At 46.4% G+C, this 15509-nt stretch overlaps 1 protein-coding gene and 1 long non-coding RNA gene across 4 annotated transcripts in view; one reads left to right on the forward strand and one right to left on the reverse strand.

Moving 5' to 3' along the window:
- OXR1 (oxidation resistance 1) overlaps positions 1-15509 on the forward strand; it is a 546053-nt gene that overhangs the window by 270355 nt on the left and 260189 nt on the right. The gene's annotated exons all lie outside the window — the stretch shown is intronic.
- The window catches only part of LOC137519132 (uncharacterized), a 32748-nt gene continuing 28603 nt past the window's right edge, over positions 11365-15509 (reverse strand). Inside the window, exon 2 of the long non-coding RNA XR_011020968.1 lies at positions 11365-11676. This is a non-coding gene — a long non-coding RNA (uncharacterized lncRNA). The remainder of the gene's footprint in view (positions 11677-15509) is intronic.

A 15509-nucleotide genomic window follows, 5' to 3' on the forward strand; every position in this document is an offset into this window, starting at 1 on the left:
CAGGTATGCAGTGGTGGGTTCACAGCACAGGTATGCAGTGGTGGGTTCACAGCACAGGTATGCAGTGGTGGGTTCACAGAACAGGTATGCAGCCAGACAGGAACAAGCTAAGCCTAACTAATCTTTCCCTGAGAGACAGTCTGCAGCAGCTCGCCCTACTCTGACTAATGCAGGCACACGAGTGGCCGTAATGGCCGCCGCTGCCTGCCTTATATAAGGGGGGGTGGGGCTCCAGGGGCTAGTGTAGCCTAATTGGCTACACTGGGCCTGCTGACTGTGATGTAGAGGGTCAAAGTTGACCCTCCATGTGCATTATGGGGCGAACCGAACTTCCGCAAAGGTTCGCCTGCGGGACGCGAACGCGAACCACTGAAGTTCGCATGGAACCGTTCGCAGGCGAACCGTTCGGCCCAACTCTAGACAGCACTGACGTCGATGTGCCAGCAGACGTGGCCCGCCTCTTCCCAATGGCAGCGCACATGCTGACGTGCCTGCGCAGGGACCCCAGGGTGATCCAGATGAAGCAGAGGGAGGACATCTGGATCAGCATGATGTTGGACCCACGCCTCAAGGGGAAGTTGAGCCAGTTCCTGCCGCCTGCAGGAGGAGACCCAGCGCAACAAATAAGGAGCTTGCAGCAGGCCCTTGTTGAGCGCTTGGAGGAAGCCTTCCCCCAGCCTTCCACCCCCACTGTCCAGCAGCCAGCACAGAGGCAGCAGCAGGTGCCTGCATCCAGCAGCAGCAAGCGCCCCACAGACCTGCTGTCTCTCAGCCACGAGCTCTACAGGACTGTAGAGGCTCCGGCAGCAGTGACTAGAGAGGAGATGCATGCAGCAGCATCCTCCTCCGGTCACAGCCAGCGCCTGACCCGCATGGTGGCTGACTACATGGGGTCGTACAGCGGGCTTGACAGCGATGCCCCTGTTGATCCCATGGAGTATTGGGTCAAGCGCATGGAGATCTGGAGCGAGCTGGCGCAGTACGCCCTGGAAGTGCTGTCCTGCCCCCCTTCCAGCGTGCTGTCCGAGCGCTGCTTCAGTGCAGCTGGTGGCGTGGTCACCGAGAAACGCTCACGTCTGTCTCACAAGTCTGTGGACAGACTGACGTTTCTCAAGATGAACCAGGCGTGGGTGGAAGGCGAGTTCCTGGCCCCTGTTGTCGGCGAGAGGGGGACATGAACTGGCTGCCGGAACCATCGTTAATGTGCCTTACCACCCTTTACCACCTCCTGGCTCCTGCTCACTAAGCCAGCCTGGTTCACTTTGACTATTACGTCGCCTGCAGCCACACATTTTACACCTACAGTGGGCTGCTGTGTACTGCCCTTCTGCTGTCTGTCTGTGTTTCCCACTGCCAGGGTACACAGAATTACCTTCTTCTGCTGCCACTCTGCCACCAGCTATTACGTCAAACAATAGCTATATTGGTTGCAAAACCAAAAACCAAAAAACGATAAAAAAAAAAAAAAGGTTTAATTTTTCTGAGGTGCCCGGGTTAAAAAACTGTGTTGTCCCAGTTGTGTATTGGACACAATGTGGGCTGCACGACCGCTGTCTGGGACCTCCTGTTGTGTTTATTTACAGCCCTGGTATCACCGCTAGGTACCAGGGCTATTATGTCACGCTGCCTACCTGCTGCCACACTCACACTACTCCTCCATACCTCCTCCTGCTGCTGCTGCTGCTGTCTGTCTGTGTTTCCCACTGCCAGGGTACACTACACAGATGATTTACCTTCTGCTGCCACTCTGCCACCAGCTATTACGTCAAACAATAGCTGCTCACATTACTCCTCCATTCCTCCTGCTGCTGTTGCTGTCTGTCTGTGTTTCCCACTGCCAGGGTACACAGAATTACCTTCTTCTGCTGCCACTCTGCCACCAGCTATTACGTCAAACAATAGCTATATTGGTTGCAAAACCAAAACCAAACAAACCATTAAAAAAAAAAAAAAAGGTTTAATTTTTCTGAGGTGCCCGGGTTGAAAACTGTGTTGTCCCAGTTGTGTATTGGACACAATGTGGGCTGCACGACCGCTGTCTGGGACCTCCTGTTGTGTTTATTTACAGCCCTGGTATCTCCGCTAGGTACCAGGGCTATTATGTCACGCTGCCTACCTGCTGCCACACTCACACTACTCCTCCATACCTCCTCCTGCTGCTGCTGCTGCTGTCTGTCTGTGTTTCCCACTGCCAGGGTACACAGATGATTTACCTTCTGCTGCCACTCTGCCACCAGCTATTACGTCAAACAATAGCTGCTCGCCTACTCCTCCATTCCTCCTCCTGCTGCTGCTGTCTGTCTGTGTTTCCCACTGCCAGGGTACACAGAATTACCTTCTTCTGCTGCCACTCTGCCACCAGCTATTACGTCAAACAATAGCTATATTGGTTGCAAAACCAAAACCAAACAAACCATTAAAAAAAAAAAAAGGTTTAATTTTTCTGAGGTGCCCGGGTTGAAAACTGTGTTGTCCCAGTTGTGTATTGGACACAATGTGGGCTGCACGACCGCTGTCTGGGACCTCCTGTTGTGTTTATTTACAGCCCTGGTATCACCGCTAGGTACCAGGGCTATTATGTCACGCTGCCTACCTGCTGCCACACTCACACTGCTCCTCCATACCTCCTCCTGCTGCTGCTGCTGCTGTCTGTCTGTGTTTCCCACTGCCAGGGTACACAGATGATTTACCTTCTGCTGCCACTCTGCCACCAGCTATTACGTCAAACAATAGCTGCTCGCCTACTCCTCCATTCCTCCTCCTGCTGCTGCTGTCTGTCTGTGTTTCCCACTGCCAGGGTACACAGAATTACCTTCTGCTGCCACTCTGCCACCAGCTATTACGTCAAACAATAGCTGCTCGCCTACTCCTCCATTCCTCCTCCTGCTGCTGCTGTCTGTCTGTGTTTCCCACTGCCAGGGTACACAGAATTACCTTCTGCTGCCACTCTGCCACCAGCTATTACGTCAAACAATAGCTATATTGGTTGCAAAACCAAAACCAAACAAACCATTAAAAAAAAAAAAAAAGGTTTAATTTTTCTGAGGTGCCCGGGTTGAAAACTGTGTTGTCCCAGTTGTGTATTGGACACAATGTGGGCTGCACGACCGCTGTCTGGGACCTCCTGTTGTGTTTATTTACAGCCCTGGTATCACCGCTAGGTACCAGGGCTATTATGTCACGGCGAGCTGCCTGCCTCATTGACTGCCTGCTGCCACACACTCATCCTCCTCCTCCTGCTGCTGAATTTACCTCCTGCTGTCTTTGTGTTTCCACTGCCAGGGAGCACATACAATGGCGCTTCCAACATGCGTGCGCCCACCAGCTATTTGTTACGCTCAAAAATAGCTGCATTTCTTTAAAAAAAAAATTGAAAAGAGAAATACGTGAAGAAGAAGAAGACGATATTGAAAAAGAAGGAGAAGGAGAAGATGAAGATGAAGAAGAAGATGAAGAAGAAGATGAAGAAGATGATGAAGAAGAAGATGAAAAAGAAGAAGAAGATGAAGAAGATGAAGAAGATGAAGAAGAAGAAGATGAAGAAGAAGAAGAAGATGAAGAAGAAGAAGAAGAAGATGAAGAAGATGATGAAGAAGATGAAGAAGATGAAGAAGAAGAAGAAGAAGAAGAAGAAGAAGAAGAAGAAGAAGAAGAAGATGAAGAAGATGAAGAAGAAGAAGAAGAAGAAGAAGATGAAGATGAAGATGAAGAAGAAGAAGATGAAGAAGAAGAAGAAGAAGAAGATGAAGAAGATGAAGAAGATGAAGAAGATGAAGATGAAGAAGAAGAAGAAGATGAAGATGAAGAAGAAGAAGATGAAGAAGAAGAAGAAGAAGAAGAAGATGAAGAAGAAGAAGATGATGAAGAAGACAATATATAAGAAGAAGAAGAAGATATAGAAGAAGAAGATCGAGAAGAAGAAGAAGAAAGATAAAGAAGAAGAAGAACAAGTATATACAGTAACACTACTGAACAAAATTAAGGACACAACTTCTCTTTCCACATTTTTTTTTAAAGGAACATCCCCACATAATCACTTGCTGTTGTTACTTGGAAAAAAAGATGTTTCTTGCATCATTCACCCTCAAAACAAGTGTTGGAAGCTATTTAAGGCCAATTCGAATAGTCAGCTCGAATAGTTAGCTCGAATACCGACTCGAATAGTGAGCTCGAAGTCCGAGGTCGAATCGAATAGTAAAAATTATTCGACTCGAATATTCGACTGACCTCGAATAATTTACTATTCGAATTCGACCAAACTCGAATTTTAAAAAGGGGTATTTGAGCATCACTACATGGAGGCACTCTGCTTCTGCCTGTGCCACTGAGCCAGCGTATCACATGTAGGTACTCTGCTTCTGCCTGTGCCACTGAGCCAGCCTATCACATGGAGGCACTCTGCTTCTGCCTGTACCACTGAGCCAGCCTGTCACATGGAGGCACTCTGCTTCTGCCTGTGCCACTGAGCCAGCCTATCACATGGAGGCACTCTGCTTCTGCCTGTACCACTGAGCCAGCCTATCACATGGAGGCACTCTGCTTCTGCCTGTGCCACTGAGCCAGCGTATCACATGTAGGTACTCTGCTTCTGCCTGTGCCACTGAGCCAGCCTATCACATGGAGGCACTCTGCTTCTGCCTGTGCCACTGAGCCAGCCTATCACATGGAGGAGGCACTCTGCTTCTGCCTGTACCACTGAGCCAGCCTATCACATGGAGGCACTCTGCTTCTGCCTGTACCACTGAGCCAGCCTGTTACACAGGTGTGCCACTGAGGTAAAAAAAAAAGAGGGGGAGTTGTCATGGTAAGTATCAGTCTGGCTCTTTTTCACTTTGGAATTTACTGCGGAGGCCCTCTTTAAGCTCTTTTTGCTGTATATTGATCTATCTATCTATCTATCTATCTATCTATCTATCTATCTATCTATCTGTCTACCTATCTATTCATCTACCTGTCTCCCTATACATTTTTCCCATCGGTCTTCCTTGTGTGGTCAGGGCAGCAGATCACCCCTGCGTGCTGTACATACACTATACACTGGTGCTTTAAGCAGATTAATCTATAGCTGATGGGATGTAATCTGGGACATCTCACACAGGCCTTTCATCCGCTGCTCGCTCAGCTCTGCACTTCCCCTGAACTCAGTAATCATGTCAATCCTTTTATAGTCTCATTAGGTACAACAACGACGCAGATTTGTTTGTGCAGAAAATCCCATTCAGCAGTAAACAGAGGGGAGATCTGCGGAGGAGAGCTCTCTGTAAACCAGTCACTAGCAACAGCATTGGACCCAATTTATTGCAGCATCTCCAGTGCTGGGATCATAAGTGGTCCAGCAAAGCCGAACTTCATATTTAAGATTTCTCTGCTGTTAGGTGGGAAAGAGAAGAATTCTGGGCCACCTCATCATAACAACATCCATACCAGTGTCTGCACTTTATTTCAGGCCTGCATACAGTAGCATTTTGTAATGTGTATAACTATAAACTAAAGCCTATATAAGAGTACTATGCATACCTCCCAACGTTTTGAGATGAGAAAGAGGGAAACTTAAGCCACACCCCTGCCACACCCCTGATCACACCCCCATCACACCCTTAGTCACGCATACCATAAAGATTTCATAAGAAAAATATGTTGTTTTATAATTCAAACCACACTGGTCCTCTCTATCCTGGTTCATTTTCCTTCATATTAACATTTTAAAATTAGTAATATATCAATTTAAAGGATGGGAATAAAGTTTAGAGTCAAACACACTTTTAGTAGAGAAATATACAGTATATATTTACATAGAAAGAGGGACAAAGTCCTGAAAGAGGGACAAAGCGAGACTGTCCCTCCAAAAGAGGGACAGTTGGGAGTTATGCGATGTATTGTGTAAAAACAATGTTTTATTTTTTATTGCGATTTTGGTATATTGAAAAACGCCAAGACTAATCCTTTTTGCTGTTTACTTTTTAATAGCACTAAATAACAAAAAAGCCTTGCTGAATACTGATTTGCATTTGCAGCGATTCTCAGAGTTAGTGAAGGTGTACTGTGAAACTCTGTGTACCAGCATATTTGAACCCATATCGGGGCTTAATCACAAAACATCGGTAAAGTTGATGTGTGCATGGAGTGCAATGCAATTTTAACATAATTACATTGATGAGATAGTGTGATTAGAGCACGACGCATTGCCTAGGTAATGCAAGAATTGTTAAAGTACTATGGGTTACGCTAATTGCGCAATGTGTGCTACATCTTCAGCATGCATAGCAACTGTACCAATGTTTTGTGAATATGCCTGTACAGCCCACAGTGCACTCACCTTTCATGCAGTGCTGATGATCTCAGTTTCATGAAGGCTTCAGTTCCACTTTTAATGCATCTGCACTCAGTGGCGTAGCTTTGGAGCTATGGGCCCCGGTGCGAGTTTTACATGGGGCCCCTCCCAGCACTCTATATATAACACTTAATACGGCGCAACAAAACCTGCCTTGGTCATACATAGTATTAGAGGTGCAAGAATCGGATGGGGAACAGTTTGTTAATGATTACTACGATTCAAAGTATCTATAGAGGTGATTATTACCACCACAGGACCAATAAACAGCTAATGCTTTGGTTGAGGTAGGGCCCCATGGGGCCCCTCTGGCCCACGGGCCCCGATGCGGTCGCTACCTCTGCAACCCCTATTGCTACGCCCCTGTCTGCACTTACGCCTTTCTTGGCACACTTTGCGCACTCAAATGTAGAAAGTGATGTGTTTGTGATACTGCAACTTCAGCCGCTCATGTCAGTGTCTGCTGCATTTGGAGCAAATATCTGCCAATCTATGGATATGCATCTATTGTTCAAAAAGGTAATGCAAGCCGTGTTTGGGCATTGTGGATGGGTGAATGAGATACCCGTACATGGACAGAGGGAAGCAATAGGTCCATTCAGAGCTGGGACAAGGTCCTCTAGCACTGAAGACTGAGACATCAAAGTGCGCCCCTCCATCCCTCCCACCTCAGCGTCACACACTTATTGCTATTAGACTAAGAGGGCCCCAACACCTTAATCTCTAGTTATCTGGCTTGCAGTCACTGCAATGTATCCCCTTTTCTTATTTCTCTCTGCTTTAAACACAATAAGAGAACGATAGCTGAGTGAGTTGTGCGCCCCCTCCTACACTGCGCCCTGAGGCTGGAGCCTCTCTCGCCTTGGCCCCGCCCTGCGCCCCCTCCTTCACTGTGCCCTGAGGCTGGTGCCTCTCTCGCCTTGGCCCGGTCCTGGGTCCGTTCTGCATGTCTGTTGACAGGGGCGTAACTAACTACAAATCATGGGGGCCCCCAGCAAAACTTTGATGGGGCCCCTTAATGTTCACTACGCTTTCTTTGCAGCTTCTTGGTGACCCTCACAGCCTGGGGGCCCATCTTACAAGGGTCATAAAACAAGTGTGGCCATCAGGATCTTCACACCCATAACATGTGTAGCCACAAAACACCTGATCTGGAGTATCAGAGAAAGGGAAGGCTAGTAATTGGGGGCCCTCCCACACCTCTGGGCCCCTGGAATCCAAGGGGCTGCTCCCCTCTAGTTACACCCCTGTCTGTTGATCTCAAGGCCGGATTTATACTTTGCGCCTCTACCAAGTACGTTGGGCCCCCCTTCCATGTGCCGCAGCACCCCTTCCATTTCACATGTAGCCCCCTTTTCCATGTGTAACAATTGTGTACTGTAGCCCTTCTCTTTCATGTACAGCTCCCTTGGGCACATGCTTCTCTTCTCAATATATTGCTCCCCATTTGCAGCTTTCACTTTCATATGTCCAGGTGTCCTCTTGGGCTGCAGCTGTTCAAGGCCCGGGCCTTTGTGGCCTTTCCAGAAATCCAGCCCTGGTTGATCTGCTGTTGTCCACTTGGGGAGTGCCTTACTATTTACAGTGTGAATATGCAGCTGGCAGCACCTCTGGGGCACCCTGAAGCATCCTCGGTGTGTGTGTGTGGTGGGTGTGGTATGTGTGGTGTGTGTGTGTGTGTGATGGGTGTAGTGTTTGTGTGTGTGTGTGTGTGTGTGTGTGTGATGGGTGTGTGTGTGTGTGTTTGTGTGGTGTGTGTGTGTGTGTTGGTGTGGAGTGTGTGTGTGTGTGTGTGTGGTGTGTGTGTGTGGTATGTGTGTGTGGTGTGTGTGTGTGTGTGTGTGTGTGTTTGTGTGTGTGTGTGTGTGTGTGATGGGTGTGTGTGTGTGTGTTTGTGTGGTGTGTGTGTGTGTTGGTGTGGAGTGTGTGTGTGTGTGTGGTGTGTGTGTGTGGTATGTGTGTGTGGTGTGTGTGTGTGTGTGTGTGTGTGTGTGTTTGTGTGGCGGGTGTGTGTGTGTGTGTTTGTGTGGTGGGTGTGGTGTGTGTGTTTGTGTGGTGTGTGTGTGGTATGTGTGTGTGTGTGGTGTGTGTGTGTGCGATGGGTGTGTGTTTGTGTGGTGTGTGTGTGGTATGTGTGTGTGTGGTGTGTGTCTATGAGTGTGTGTGGTGTGTGTGTGTGTGTGTGTGTGTGTGTGTGTGTGGTGTTTGTGTGTGTGTGGTGTGTGTGTGTAGCTGCAATCCAGGGCAGCGCTGTATTAGGGACAGCGGTGTGACACGGCTGTCCCCTCTGTGGGCAATTTTTATTAAAAATAAAACATATAAATATTTATTAAAAAAAAAAACATTGGGGGAGCGATCACACCCCACCAACAGAGAGCTCTGTTCATACCTCCCAACTTTTTGAGATGAGACAGCGGGACACTTAAGCCACGCCCCCGACACAACCCCAACCACACCCCCTGACACACCCCTAGTCAATCATATTTATATATATATATATATATATATATATATATATATATATATATATATATTTTATTAAAAAAAATATTTGTGGGTGGGGAGAGGGTGCCCATGGGTGAGGAGGTAAAAGAAATGATCGAGGCCCCAGCCGGCGGATGCGTTGTGTGGGATGCGGGTCTGGGATAGTATTGTCCCCCCCCTCCCTCCGAATGTGCCCCCCAGTGTCCCCTTGTATGCAGAGATAAGAGCGCAGCGGAGCGGGCAGTCTTACCATTCCTTCTCGCGTACGGGCATCTGGTCTTCTCCGCTTCCTGCTTCCTGTGACGTCACAGGAAGTAGATGGAAGCAAGAGATGCCCGTACGTGAGAAGGAAAGGTAAGACTGCCCGCTCCGCTGCGCTCTTATCTCTGCACACAGGGGGACACTTGGGGGCACATTCGGAGGGAGGGGGGGACAATACTATCCCAGACCTGCATCCCACACAACGCATCCGCCGGCTGGGGCCTCGATCATTTCTTTTGCACATCTGACCCCCCAGCCGCCCGGGACACTGGGGGGTCATAACGGGATAGCGGGACAGCCCCCCCAAATCGGGACTGTCCCGCTGAAAACGGGACGGTTGGGGGCTATGCTTTGTTGGTGGGAAGAAAAGGGGAGGGGGAATCACTTGTGTGCTGTGTTGTGCGGCCCTGCAGCAAAGATTAAAGCTGCAGTGGCCCTTTTTATGAAAAATGGCCTGGTCTTTAGGGGGGTTTAACACAGCGGTCCTCAAGTGGTTAAAAGGAAATAAATATGGCAGCCTCCATATCCCTCTCACTTCAGGTTTCCTGTGAGGGACCCTCAGCTCCATAGAATCCAATTTTGTACAGCAGATGGCGCTGATTCTCTGGCAATCTCTTATACTCAATCTTACTACTGGTGACATACTATAAATATAGCCACAGGTCCTAAATGTTTAAAAAGTGCAATACATCTCTAAATGAGATAAAGTTTATTCATCAGCTGGCTGTAAGTCATATTGCCTCTGAGGAAAGCTGTTAACGCTAAAATAGTCTATTTATACCATCTGAACAGAATGTAGAGAGGAAATATATATATATATCACACTTTACATCACATGTATCCAGCCTAATGTGTTCCGTGGCACACAGCCAGAGCTAGACACACGTTGTTAGCATGACATATATTCTGTACAGAGGGAGACTTCTGGGGATTCATAAACTGTCATTGGTAAAAACAGCTTTACATAAAGAATCCTTACTGTTCTGAAAATTCATTTGTGGTCACAATGCAGCCTTGTCTTTTTAGCGATGTAGATAGATGTGGTCGCTTCACGTGATGTGGTCACAAGTTGTTCTATGACGCTGTAAATATAATTAGTAATACCTACCTCCCAACTTTTCGAGATAAGATAGAGGGACACTTTAAGACATGCCTTTGCCACACCTCTAACCACACCCACCACACCTCTAACCACGCCCCACCAGACCCCTCGCTATGCATATCACAAAGAATTCAGAATCAAAAGATGTTGTTTTATCATTCAACCCACACTGGTCCTTTTTATCATGAGTAATTTTTCTTCATGTTAACATTTGAAAATAGGAAATCTATCAATCTACCGGATATCCTCAAATATAAATCGACCTCGCGTATAAGTCGACTCCAATATTTGACCCTCTTAAGCTGGAATTTTGTTCTGACCCGAGTAGAAGTCTAACCGGCAAAGTTAATGGCTGCACTTGAGGACCAGGAAGAATTAACAGTTGCACTTGGGGACCAGGAGGGGTTAATGGCTGCACTGCATACAGTATTGCATACAGTATTTTGAATTAAAAAAATGTTTGGTTTGGATCCGCTTTAACTCTTCCTGTCCTTTAAGTGCAGCCAATAACTCCTCCAGACCCCCTAGTGCAGCAATTATTCACCCTCCCACCTTCCTGCAGCCCAGTATTTTGCTCCGCCCCTTTCCTCGTTAATTGTTGTGGCCAGGACTATCAGACCTTGGCTTTCTTGGCATTTCTTTTATCAAGAACGTGTCACTTACCACTGGGTAAATTTCTGCAAATGTGAGTGTCACTATTAGCACACACATTACTCAGTGTGCTCAGTGTTGCTCGTGACTCGTGTATAAGTCGACCCCTATACTTTTATTTAATGAAAATGAATCAAACCTAAATTTCTAGACTTATAGTCAAGTATATACAGTAAATGATGAGAATAAAGTTTAGAGTCGATTAAACACATTTTTCAGTAGAAAGATACATATATTAATATATAAATCTGTACAGCAGTCCTGAAAGAGGGACAAATGAGGAAGAAAGAGGGACTGAGGGATTGTGTTCCCAAAGAGGGACTGTCACTCCAAAAGAGGGGCAGTTGGGAGCTGTGGTAATAACTGCTGATGTGTTTGCAGACCTCCCTCCCCTGGATGCTCTCTGAAGTTGTAAATCCAAATAAGATTCTGAAATGTAAACTAATACAGCAAAACCAATAACACGGCTTCAGACAGCCGCGGGGAACGTCGTGTTTTTTTTAAAGCGCTTTTCAAGAAAGAAAAAAAAACTGGATTAATTGAGGCTGATTTATTTGAGCTGAAGTTAGTGATTCGGAGAGCAGAAATTCATATCTCTGCCTGCAGCCTTTCTGCCGTGAACAGCTTATTTGTGTCCTCTTCCTCCAGGCCGCCATTGCTGCCGCCGCGGGAGAAGGAGATTAGTATTAATCCTTCCTGCTGCACACATTTTCCTCCCATCATTTCCCGTACGTCCGCTGAACCCAAACAGCTGAAAGATGGAGGAATCTTCTCTGATACAAATCCAGACTTCTCCCACATCTGCCAGGAACGTCCTCTCGTGTGCGTGGCGCCAGCCAGTCAACCTCTAACAGAGCCAATGGTGGAGAACCAAAATGTAAATCTGCCAATAATAAACCAAACAAGGAGCCCCAAAACAAAGCACATTATGGATGTTTAAAGCAAACCTGAAGCGAAAAAAAATACATGATATAATGAATTGTACTGTGTGTGTAGTACAGATAATGAATAGAATATTAGTAAGAAAATAGTTTCATATTTTTATTTTCAGTTATATACATTTTTTTTTGTAACATTGCATCATTCTGTCACAGTTGCAGTTTTAAAACCGCACTCTGTCTTTTAGGCTGCTTTCACATTGGGACGTTACAGGCTGACGTTAGAGCAGCCTGTAATGCAGCCCAACTCACAGTAATGAAAAATCAATGGGCTGTTCACAGTGCCCACGTTGCGTTACAGTGTAACACTGGACGTTTAAAGAAAGTGCAGCATGCTGTACGTTATAGGTGGTTTTAGCTGCGTTAGACTGTTTGCACATGCTCAGTAAGGGGAGAGTCGCTATTGTTCCGAGCCACATGGCTAATTAATATTCACTGCACTGTAGTGTTCCAGATCATGAACGATTCGGATATTTGATCCGGATCTTTTTTGTGAGTCGAATCATCCGAATCATCACAATGAAGGATTCGGTTCACAGTGGATGTCTAGAAGAAACAGGAACTGCAGCTTCTGTGCACAAGCACAATCTTCCTGCTGCATCTCTCCCTTCCCCATTAGCACCCTCAATGTGCCCTCATTCTCCTGCACCTCTCACTCTGCTGCACCCCTGCTTCCTGCTTCCCTAGTAAAATGATTCAAAGATTCGGTTCAAAAATCTGGATCTTTTCAATAATCCGATTCGAATCATCCGAATCATTGAAAAGATCCGGACTTCCCAGGATAGCACCAAGAGCCTCATAACGTGGCTCAATCTGATGTCCAACTTCAACACCACCATGCGTTGCGTTAGGGGCACGTTATGCGACCTTAACTTCCCCTAAAACGCAACGTCTTGGTGTGAAAGAGGCCTTAAGCTATAAAACAAAGCATAAATGATGAGCAGTACCTACCAGTAGCTCGAAGAGCTCAGAGGAGCGCTTTTGCATTGATAACAACTGACTTTTTTTAACTCTTGTGTAGTGGAAACAATATGAGACTTTTATTTGCTATTATATTATATGTTCTATTTATTATCTGTACAACACATACAAATCATTGTCTCATAAGTTTATTTTCACTTCAGGTTTGCTTTAACGTCTATTAACAACAACACAATCCATAAAAAGGAAAGCTTAATAAATTAAGTAATTAATTTTTATTGGGAACAACACAATCAATCAAATTCAATTCAAACAAAATAGGCATGCACTGCCAGATGCAATATTACTTAATCACGATACAATACAAAAATATATCACACAAATCATCACAGATTTCTTAAATTAATATTCAAAAATTATTTGCTATCAGAGCTGATTCAACAACTGATGACCACTTTCAAGTGAATTAATACAATTAATCAATTCAAAGAGTATTGTGCAACATTGTGCAAAATTGCAAGAATGAATCAATAATTCATAAATTATAAGCAGTCACTAATCTAAAGTGCAAGGTGCAGCGTTATATATCACAATTAGAGATGGCCCGAACCTCCGTTTTTAGGTTCACGAACCGGGTTCGCGAACTTCCGCAAAAGTTCGGTTCGCGTGATAATAGACTTCAACGAGGAGGCGAACTTTAAAAACTAGAAACACTTATGCTGGCCACAAAAGTGATGGAAAAGATGTTTCAAGGGGTCTAACATCTGAGTTTTTGCATGGATGAGTGGGATAGACGCCAAAAGTCCCAGGGAAAAATCTGAATTTGACGCAAAGCAGCGTTTTAAGGGCAGAAATCACATTGAATGCTAAATTGCAGGCCTAAAGTGCTTTAGAACATCTTGCATGTGTATACATCAATCAGGGAGTGTAATTAGACTACTGCTTCACACTGACACACCAAACTCACTGTGTAACGCTGTTTGTGTTGTGACGGCCATGCTGGACTGGTGCGCACCATGGCGAGATTGCTCTTCCTCAGTGATATCAGGTAATGTCTGACTGCCTTATCAACTTTCGATGGTTCTTTCTCTACCATTGTTAAAGCTTACATCTATTTTTTTTTAATTACACTTTCTGCTGGCTGTTCAGTACCTGTAACGAGAATCTGTTATGGAGGGCAAGTCTGCCATTGTGAATGACCACGGGTAATGGCTGGGGAATCAGGGTTCAATTCTGGTCCAGAGTGGGAGCCTGAGAACTGGCTACCACCACCGCACATCCAAGTAAGGACCCATTTGCTTTATAAGTAATGTACCTGCCCTGACCGTGCTTTGCAGACCAGGCATCTGTGGTCAGATGGACCCTTGACCCAGTGCAAGACAAACCAAATCGAAAGCATTTGCCAAGAATGTGTTATGGAGGGCAAGTCTGCCATTTATTCAACTGTGTGAAACTTTCGATGGTACTTTCTCAGTAGCATGGTGACCACGGGTAATGGCCAGGGAATCCTGGTTCGATTCCGGTCCAGAGTGGGAGCCTAAGAAACAGCTACCACCACCACCACACATCCAAGGAAGGCAGCAGGCATGGCATGCACGTCCAGAGGTAGTGACCAAAAATAACAATACAGGAGGACTTTCGAGGCCCTGCTGTATATGAGATGAATCAACTTTAACTCCTTTAACGAGAATCTGTTATGGAGGGCAAGTCTGCCATCCATTCAAGTGAAAGGTATGCACTAACTGCCAGGCATAATACAATGTGCAGTCAAAGATGCAGTGAAAGGTATGCAGTGACTGCAAACAGCTGTTTGTGTAGTGACAGCCGTGCTGGACTGGTGCACTCCATGATGAGAGTGCAGGTGATGGCGACTTTCCAGCCCATATGGTCGCCAGGCTGAGGTAGCTGAATGACAGAACAGTGACTGTCCAGCTAATCAAATTTGGTCTGTCCACAATGAAGCAACGACCTTATTATCGTGGGTGTACGCCCCCCGACACACTCATATAGTCATCGATCATTGCTTCATTATGATACGCAAGCCCCATTCAACGCGGCAAGGTAATGATCACGAAGGGGAATTGACACATGTACATGCCTTTTTGTTTTGTTGTTGCAGCTGCAGTGCAGCCAGAAAAATTAGGCAGGCATGTACACGCACCCGAAAAATTATTGTAGCGGCCGCTGCTAGCAGCAGCCTTAAAAATTCAGGAATCCACCTGGAGTCCTGGACCCTGTTGGTGGTGGCGAAGAAGGCAGTCAACCGGCCTGCGGGCAGAGATGCTGTGTGGGGACCGACTAAGTCTTGGGGCAGGCAGTTACACAGCGTGCAGGCAGAGATGCTGTGTGTGGGGACTAACTTAGTCTTCGGGCAGGCCTGAGCGTGCTTTGCAGACCAGGCATCCGTGGTCAGATGGACCCTTGACCCAACGCTGTGTGCCAGAGATGTCACCACTTGCCTTTCAACATCACGATACAGTTTGGGTATCGCCTTTTTTGAGAAATAATTGCGGCCTGGTATCTTCCACTGCGGTGTGTAGCTTTGCTTTTGTGCGCTGCTTTTCCTCAGGTGGTCATCCCATTGCAGTTTGTGCTTTGTAATCATGTGCCTTCGTAAGGTAGTTGTCCCTACGCGGGTCTTGGTCTTTCCACGGCTCAATTTTCGGTGGCAAAGAGTACAGATGGCATTGCTCTCATCTGAGGCAGACACACAAAAAAATTTGAACACCGCTGAGCCCTGGGGTGATGTCACTTTGGTGGTGGCGGCCGACTGAGTGTTAAGTGGGGTGCCAGGAACAGAGCAGGAGGAGGAAAATATGTC

Source organism: Hyperolius riggenbachi, chromosome 5, assembly GCF_040937935.1.
Source record: "Hyperolius riggenbachi isolate aHypRig1 chromosome 5, aHypRig1.pri, whole genome shotgun sequence".
NCBI lineage: Eukaryota > Metazoa > Chordata > Amphibia > Anura > Hyperoliidae > Hyperolius > Hyperolius riggenbachi.